This window comes from Lacerta agilis, chromosome 9, assembly GCF_009819535.1.
Source record: "Lacerta agilis isolate rLacAgi1 chromosome 9, rLacAgi1.pri, whole genome shotgun sequence".
Taxonomy (NCBI): Eukaryota; Metazoa; Chordata; class Lepidosauria; order Squamata; family Lacertidae; genus Lacerta; species Lacerta agilis.
Genome location: NC_046320.1, coordinates 70,982,650 through 70,991,887, shown reverse-complemented (window position 1 = coordinate 70,991,887; position 9,238 = coordinate 70,982,650). Strand labels below are relative to the sequence as shown.

General features: G+C 55.3%; 1 non-coding gene across 1 annotated transcript; it reads right to left on the bottom strand.

Annotated features, from left to right (window-relative positions):
* Positions 1-4,546: 4,546 nt before the first annotated feature.
* LOC117053532 lies at positions 4,547-4,653 on the bottom strand. Its single transcript, XR_004427403.1, has one exon. It is a non-coding gene; the product is annotated as a U6 spliceosomal RNA (small nuclear RNA).
* Between the last annotated feature and the right edge of the window lie 4,585 nt (positions 4,654-9,238).

The window sequence follows — 9,238 nt, the reverse complement described above, 5'->3', positions numbered from 1 at the left end:
ATATGCCAGTGAAAAAGCATCCCAAAGCACTAAGATTCTGTCGCGCTTTTTCTATACAAAGGGAGGCAGGTATATCCCAGCAGCCTTAGAGGTATTCCAAGCAAAACCTCTGGCACAATTACTCTACGGGGCTCCAATTTGGACGGGGAATCAGTGTAGCATCCTGGAAACAGTCCAATCAAAATTTCTAAGACAGATCTTTGCCATTCCACCATGCGCACCAAATGCGGCTCTACGTCTTGAGGCCAGCCTTCCATCTGTTGAAACACGGGCTTGGCAAAGAACACTAAATTACTGGCTCCGTCTAAATCTAAATCCATCTGGGCTATTGCATCTAGTCACACGGGATGTACACAAAAGCTCATGGGAAAAAGCTGTACACCACGGGTGTCAAACACAAGGCCCGGGGGCCTAATCTGGCCCGCCAGACCTCGTCATGTGGCTCGTGCACGCCCCCCTCCCTCCCGGCGCCCGCCCGCCCGCACCGGGGAGGGAGGGCGCGCATGCTCACTGCACGCACGCAAGCACACACGCACAGGCGCGCGCACACAGAGCAACCTCCTTCCCCTTTCCCCTGATCACGTGCCCCACTGCTGCCGGGATGGTCACCAGCACCACCCCCTCCCTGCATCTACACACACACACACACACACACACAGCCGCGCAGCTGGCCTCTCTTGTTCCGTCCGCAGCCGGCACAGGCGCTTCCCCTCCAGGAGCCTCGCGGAGAAAGAGGCGCCGCGGCGGGGAGGAAGAGAGAAGTAGCAGCCGGCGCCGATCCTTCTCCTTCCTGCTCCTCTTTCCTGCCGCCACCGTCATCGCCTGGAGGTAGCTTTTCTCCTTGGCGTTGCCGGCCGGCTCTCCTCCCTTTCCCCGCGCGCCCTTGCGCCGCTCCCTCGGGGGGCCATGGGGCTCCTGTCGCAGGGCTCCCCGCTGAGCTGGGAGAAGACACAGCACCACGCGGAGCACGTGCACAAACACGGCATCCTCCAGTTCCTGCACATCTACCGGGCAGTGGGCAAGAGGCACAAGGACGTGCTCAAGTGGGGCGACGAGGTGAGTGAGGGCCGGGGAGATGGAGCTGAAGACCGGATAGATCCAAGAAGCTGCCTTCCTTCCTTTCCTTTCCTCTCCTCTCCTCTCCTTCCTTCTTTCGTCCACCCACCATGGCGCACTTTTGCTGCTGCTGCTTCAACTTCAACACAACAACCTTGGGAGGTAGACCGCTGGTGGCCCTGCCCTCGCCCTACACCACTGCACGGTGCACATGTTCATAGCTGTCAACTTTTCCCTTTTCTTGCGAGGAATCCTATTCAGAATAAGGGAATTTCCCTTTAGAAAGGGGAAAAGTTGACAGCTATGCATGTTGCATGGGGAGCGAGTTTACTGGGCGTCGACGGGGTTTGCCCTGAGGAAAAAGTTTGGGGTTGTTATGGTTGTTATTGTTATTTGTTAAATTTGTTTGCTGCCCTTGGATCTCAGGATAGTTCACGACATGAAAAAGCACAACATACATAATAAAGCAAACCAATAAGACACACACACACACACACACACGTGGGTTCCCTTGCACCCCCAATTCTGCTGGTTCACACTCAACCGAGACCATTTTTTGCAGTGTGAAACCTGTGTCACCTTGGAAAGCCACAAGCACATCCGATTTAAAGCTTGTGTCTCACATTCGGTTTCAGAAGTGGTTTAAAAGGCTTGTATAGCATCACTTATGAAAATGCCCTTCAGCTTCCCTCCTGCATGTAACAGATTGCTTTGTGCCTGGGTCTTCTCACATGGTGACTATTCAGTAGGCATGGTGCTTGTTTACTAATTAATGGGTTTGTGTATGCTAGTCCTATCAGAAGGGCCATGATTTACACCAGTGCCACCGTGCTCTCCTTTCACCCTGAGTTAAAATGATTGAAGTAGTGCACGGAGTGGACACATAGTCCTACAGATAAAACCGGCCCTTTGAGGGTGACCAAACTGCTGATGCGGCCCCCGATGAATTTGAGTTTGACACCCCTGCTGTACACCAAAAACTCCTCTCGTGTGGCTTGCATGCACAGCATTTACTCACAATGGGCCTATTCAAGGCAAAAAGCCTCATAAAACAGCACCTGAAGAATATCGAACAGCAAAATAACCTGGCCATCGTTAAGAAATTCAGTGCATGGTACAGTCATCTTCCCCCCTCCTACCTGGACTCCCAGGCGGCATACCTGTCCAATTTAACTATTCCAAAATATAGACCAGCTTTTACGTTGGCCAGATTAGATATGCTACCTTCCGCTGTTCTTGAAGGCCGATTGCGTATCGAGGACCTCAAGCCACCCCCCCATTGACTTGACACAGGAGACATAATTTTTGTTTGGGTTTTTGGCAATAATTTAGGGCCACAACTTTATGTAAATAAAAATTCGGTGAGTGGTTGCGTAGGCATTGGTTCAGACTACTGTCCTACCGGGACAGAGGCTGGCCTAAATCCAGCGATTGGGAGAATGCCACTGAGGAGAGTTAAGGAACGGGGGGCAACACACTTCCCTCTCCCCATGGTCCCGGGGACTCGGCCACGGCCCTAACCCCTACCGGGGGCTTTGGACAAAGCATAAGAGTCGCCGGATTCCTTTAACGGAATTCCCAGCATCATCATGATTCTGGACGGGTACCGCCCAATCCAGCAATCCACACAGGAACCAATGCCTAACTGCCACCAGAGCCAACTGGCTCCCGCCAAAACCACTCACCCTTCAAGCCAAACCCTAATGCCACGAGCTATTGCTCCCAGCCACAAATCATTCCCCTCAGGGGACAAGTGAACACCATCCCCTCGAAACAGGGAGGTGGACTGGAAGGTGATGCCGGGGTGCGGAATATCAGTACCCCCCAGAGCTCGCACTGTATTCACCGCAATGCCATTGATTCGTCTCCTCGCATTATTGACCGCTGCCATGGATCGAGCTCCCCGCCAGGAAGCTCGCTGCAGCAAATGTGACCAGATCAGCACTGTGTTGGGCAGGCTGGCCCCCAAAATTTTCAAATCTCTATGAATCCGGAAGCGCAAAGCGCGACAACCGGTTCGGGGCAAGTCATTCTCCCCCAATTGAATCAACAAGATATCCAGGGGACCCAACCAAAAAACCCGGTTTTCAACCAGAGGGACAAGCTCATCCCACAGCATGCCCCGCTTACCCAACCAAGTAATACGTAAATTTGGGAAAAGTCCAAGATTAACACCAAGCCCCGTTTCCCATGCCCTGGCACCGGCCCAGTGCACAATGCTGTGCCCGACGATCCACACACGGATGGGTACTGGACCTGCAAACAGAAAACAGGCAGTATCAATGAAACGTCAAGGCTGAGGTCTCACATACCCCTTGTAGGCAGTGGACCTCTATCTCCCTATTTCCTTAATCCTATCAGCTGACAAACCCCAGTGTGCAGCTGTCGTGGCGGCGCCTATGCGGAAGGAATGAGGGGCATAATTAGCTGCCAAGGAACCGCAGGCCGCAATGGCCGTGCGCATGACCCTGGTGAATTGTTGCCTGGGCAAAGGAAGGGCCCCCTCATGCACCAAAATTGGGCCATCCCCAGGCGGCCGGGTTGCCAAATACTTACGTGTATCGCACACAGGGCAAGGGCCATGTTGCCCTGTCGCCGGCAATCGAATGAGGGTCCCCCTACCCTGCTGGTTAGTCTTAGAATACCTAACTGTAAGGGTGACTTCTGATGGCGACAGCGTCACATCTGACAGCAACAAGCCCCTGGGACCAGACTGGGTGGACTCGAAGACCACCACCCCCTACCCCTAAGGCAGCCAAATAGGACAGGGGAAAAGCTACAGTAAACAACAGGGTCTCCTGCTTTGCCGAAGGCAATGCAATACAAAAACCCTCAGGAGGGCAGAAACCCTAGGGGAACGCAACGACCGCCTTGCCAGTACGCTCACCACCGCCTGGTTATCGGTCCAGAAACAGACTCGACGATCTCTGAACTCTTGAACCCATATGTGCACAGCCATGGCTATGGGAAAAAACTCAAGAAACGTCAAGTCCCGCATGATGTTCTCCCCCAACCAGCCCTCTGGCCAACTCTGGGCGCACCAACGGCCCTTCCAGTATACGCCAAAGCCCAGCGAACCTGCAGCATCTGAATGTACCTGGAAATCGTTGTGGAGGTTTAAGACTTCCTGCCACAAGGATATCCCGTTATATTGCTGAAGGAATGCCAACCAATTCCCAAGGTCCTCCTTCACCTCACGGGGAAGACAAATATAATGATGTGGCGCCTTTACCCCTGCCGTGAGTCTCGCCAACTGGGAACAAAAGGGACGTCCCGGGGACACCACGCGGCAGGCGAAGATCAGATGACCTAAAAGGGACTGCAGCTGCCCCCAAAGTCAATTTGGGAAGAGGAAGGACTTCCACTATCACCTCTTTGAGGGTGGCGAGTTTATCGGCTAGCAGGCTAGACGTCTGGGCGACCGTGTCTAACAGGATACCCAAATAGACCAGCCGGGTAGTCGGGCCCTCAGTCTTAGCCGCTGCAACGGGTAAATAAGGAACGCTTCACGAATTTGCGTGTCATCCTTGCGCAGGGGCCATGCTAATCTTCTCTGTATCGTTCCAATTTTAGTATATGTGCTGCTGAAGCAAGCACTGCCCCTAGGATGCGAAAGATCATGAATCAAGCGAAATTCGCCTGGGGCCTTTTTAGGTATTATTCCCAATGGGGAAAGATGCTGCTTAGAAAATGGGGGAACCGCAAAAGGGCCGGCCATGCGGCCCAGCACAATCTCCTTCCCAATTTTCTTCCTTGCCACATCAGGCAGCCCCTTTACCGACTTCTGGTTAGCAGAAGTATGAGCCAAGGGTTCAGAGGATACAGGAATCCTAAAACCTCGGGAAAAACCTTCCCGCAGGTAATCTGCTGCCTCTTTTTTAGGATAAAGGGATAACCAATGCAAAAGGGGCTGGAGGCGGACCGGGGCAGGAACCAATTCACTAAGAGCATTACTTGGCAGAACTGGCCGCAGGCTGGCGGGTGGATTTTGTGGACTGCTAGGCACCCCCCTTTCCCCCTTTAAAGGGCTGCCCAGGCCGAAAGCAAGACGGTGCCGTGTGTGGCCCCCCGCACTTCTCACATATGTGAGGAAACGGGCAGGGGGAACGTTGGCAGGTTCCCTTGTTAAAATTCCAGCAGCAGAACCTACGGGCTATCTTTTGTATGAATTGCTTAGCTTTAGGCTGGTCCGGGGCCCTCTTCAGGATGTGCGGTGCCACATAAGTGGACCACACATTTATGTCCATATGGTTCCAGTGGGCCGAGGTGATCCTGTGGGCCCTGGTCCTAAATTTTTTATCATATGTAATGGCTGCCGCCTCGCCAGCCATTGCGTATGCCATCCTAACGATGGACTGAAAGACCCAAAGATGGAGGGCTCTCCTGGGACAAGCGGCAGAAATCACGCTGGCAAATACCTGAAAACAATCGAGCCAACGCTCGAAAGTCTGCTCAGTTTTTGCTGCGCCTGCCCGCTTCTTTGAAGAAGCGGCTGACCCTTCAAGATCTGGGTGACCATCGTCTGGGGGAGCCAGCTTGAATATGTCGACAAAGCGACCTTCAAGGATCCTATTCCTCATCCTGGAGGAAAGATGGCACCCCGGGATGATGTCTTTGGCCTTGTTAGTAGAGCCGATGGGGTCGGGGACCGGGACACCCCCCAGATATTCCAGCGGGGCCCCGTACCTGGCCCTGTGGGAATTAGCACTTCTTTGCAACGCCCAGCTGGGGAGACCCGAGGCCATCTCACAAAATCCCCAATAGAGCCTCATCTCGCTCCCCACATCCTCATCAGAACTGGAGGAGGAAGTACCTGACATAGAAGAGGAGTCTGCATGGCGCCCCTTCTTGGCGCGGTGCCCACAGCAATGCTTGCGTCGACGCTTCCCTCCTGAAGAAGGCTTAGGACGGATGGGGAGGCTGTCATCGGGTGAAGAGTCCAAAACAGGCTCTTGCTGCGATGCACCTGGAGTCGGTGGTGCAGGGAAGAAGGCTGCAGCGGCGGCGATACTCGCACTCGGGCCTGGCGGGGTGCCCTTCCTCTGGCTGCTACGTCTGCCACTGACCGACTTCCGTTGGCACTTTCTGGGAGATGCGGCGCCAGGCTGGGAAGAACTTGGGCCTGCTGCCTGGGCAGCGGCTGCTTGGCCTTGCTGGGCTGGACCTACAGCAACTGGAGTAAGAGAGAGTCGTGAGGAAGCAGCCGCCCCAACGCCTTTCTTGGACTTGCGTGGCCGTTTGGCGCCCTTGGCCGAGGAGCGACTGGGAACTGCGGTCCCTTGTCCCGTGACCCCCTGTTCTGAGATAGGGGTCGAGGCCACAGCCGTGGCCAGCACGGCGGATGACAGAACCCCCGAAGGGGGGACAAAATCATCATCACCCTCACCTGACGAGGAGGCAGAAAGGGATGATTCCCTATCAGGCTGGGGTATTTCAGCCTGGGAGGTGCTCTGTGGGGTTGAGCTACGCATGAGCCCCTCCATGCCTGTCTTGAACCGGGCCAAGGTCGCAGGATCACTGGCCAAAGAAGCCATAAAAGCTTCCACGCGGCCCAGCGTCCTGCTGTCCGTGCGTGTGCGCAAAGCTTGCGACGGGCCCCGAATTATTCTTTTTGCCTCCATGTCCTTTGCCGCCATTCTAACTGATGAAAGGCAAACACGCTTAACAAAACAGTCCAAACAGTTAACAAAAGCCTATCAAGAAATCTGGTTGGTTGGAGGCAAATTAAAATTAAAAGACCAATAAATTTAAATTTAAATACTGTAAATCAATAGATCAATAAATTTTTGCCTGGGGTACCAATTGCCACCACTAGGTGGCCGCAGGAGCAAACCAGGAGGACACAGGGAGATCACACTCCCAAGATGGCGCTCCCCCTGAATGACGCAGCCCGCAATAGGAGCTTGCGGGCCGCAAACGGCCAGGAATGCCTCCCCCGAGGTACGGGGAAGGACTCAGAGGCTTCCTGGCAACAACAACAACAAAAAGGCGGCTTCGGCGCCGGGACGAAACCCGGGGGCCGTCAAACAGCTGCGGCGCGGGGTGGCTGCCTCAGCACCATGCCCGCATCGTGTTCAGCTGGGGCGTGAAGGGCGGGAGGCCTGCGTCGACAGTCTCCTCGTGAGGAGGCCGCGGGTGCGACCCGCCAATGGCGGAGAAAGCAAGCTACCCCGACGCGCCTCCCCAGTATGCCCCCAAGGAGGAAAAAGGGCAACACGAGGAAAACTGTGTGCGTTTCGCTATAAGCGAAAAGGGGAAAGGGGGGGTAACGGGGTGGGAGGGTGGGAGGTGAAAGGGGAGGAATGAAGGGGGGGATAGATTTTGTGACCGGCCGGGATAATAAATTAACTAGTAAGAAAGGGAAGGCCTGAACAGGAATTAACTCAAAAGGGGATAAACGGCAAAGAACAATACAACCGTGAGGTTACTGCTGCCCAGGAGGACTCCCCTGTGTGAGTGTCTGAGGGCCCCGTTCCTGCCACTCACCACCTGGCCCAGGGCGGGGCCTGACAAGGCCTCAAAAGGACTGCTGCCATTGCTGCTGCTGCCCAGCTCTTTTTTAAATGTTTTAAAATGTTTCTATTATTATTATTTCTTTTCATCTTTTTAAGTTTGGTGGGGTTTTGAGTTTTGTTTAATTTTGGTTATTTGTAATTTTTATAGTTTTTGGTTTGTATTGTTGTGTTTTGTTTTCTGTTTTTATATAGGTTTTATTTTGTTCTTAAGGGGTGGGGTCAGGGCTGCCTGGGAGGGGGTCCCGGCCAACAAAATGGCTGGGAAAGGTTCCACAGGGGGGGATGCACTGGGACAACCGATCTCAGTGATCACGGGCAGGAGGAGGAGTTACGCTAAGACCAGACCATGTCATTGCCGAGGAGGCAGGTTTAGTCGTTGTCTGAGGACTATTCCTGCCTCTGGGTCTGGTCCTGACCGGACGGATACTGGATTCAGCAAGGGATACCCACATGACCTGAAGATGCTGCTGTGTAATGCCAGGTCAATGATGAACAAAACCACTGCCATCCATGACCTGATTGTGGATGGAGGATTTGACCTTGCATGTGTAACAGAGACTTGGTTGGATGAAGCGGATGGGCCTGTTCCTGCCGCTGCTTGTCCACCAGGTTTCTCTTACGCACAGCAACCCAGGCCTTGTGGGCAGGGAGGGGGGGGGTTGCAGTGATTTTTAGGAAGTCATTAGTTTGCACCAGGCGTCCTATTGGGAAGACCCAGTTCTCTGAATGCATGTTCTGGAAGTTGGGCAATAGGGGCAGTACAGGATTCCTTTTGGTGTACCGACCTCCCCGCTGCTCCATGGATTCCCTGCCCGAGCTGCTTCAGGTCGTGGCGGATGTTCTCCTGGAGTCACCTAGTTTGGTCGTCCTAGGGGATTTTAACATCCATGCCGACACGACCTTACAAGGGGCCGCTCGGGACTTCGTGGAAAGCATGGCCTCCATGGGGCTGACCCTGAATAAGTCTGGTCCAACTCATAGCCGAGGACATGCCTTAGACCTGGTATTCACCTCTATGGATGTTGGTGATCTGACATTAAAAAAAAGCGAAACTAAAGAAGTGCCATGGTCAGGCCCGTCTTAGAGGGATCTGCCGCCCTGGCGCAGCGATCTCTCGGCGCCCCCAGCCTGCCGCCTCTCCGCCCGCCTCCCTCCCGCGCTGGCCGCCCCTCGGGAGGGGGGTGGGCGAGCGGGGATGAGAGCCGTGGCGTTGGAGCGGGCACCCGCGCTCCGGCGGGCGGAGGATGAGGGGCGGGCGGGCGGGCGCTCGCGCACCGGCGGGAGGGCGGGCGGGCTGCAAGCCGGCCGCCCTCGCCTCCCAGAGCCCCAGCTGGAGTGCTGGAAGGTCGCGCAAAGCCCCGCGCCGCTTCAGCGCTCCAGCTGGGGCTCAGGGAGGTGAGGGCGGGCGGCTTACAGCTCGCCCGCCCGCCGGCGCGCGAGTGCCCGCCTGCCCGTGGGGGCGGGGGCGGGTTGGGGAGGGGGAGCCCGGTATGCCGGTGGGCTCGTGGGGGCGCCCCTGGGGTACCCTGCGCCCTGGCGCGCCGCGCCACCGGCCTCTATGGATGAGACGGCTCTGGCCATGGTCAGATCACTTCCTGGTGCAATTGGACTTCTCCGCAACCCTTCCCCTCTGCAGGGAGGTGGGACCAATTTGGATGGTCCGCCCC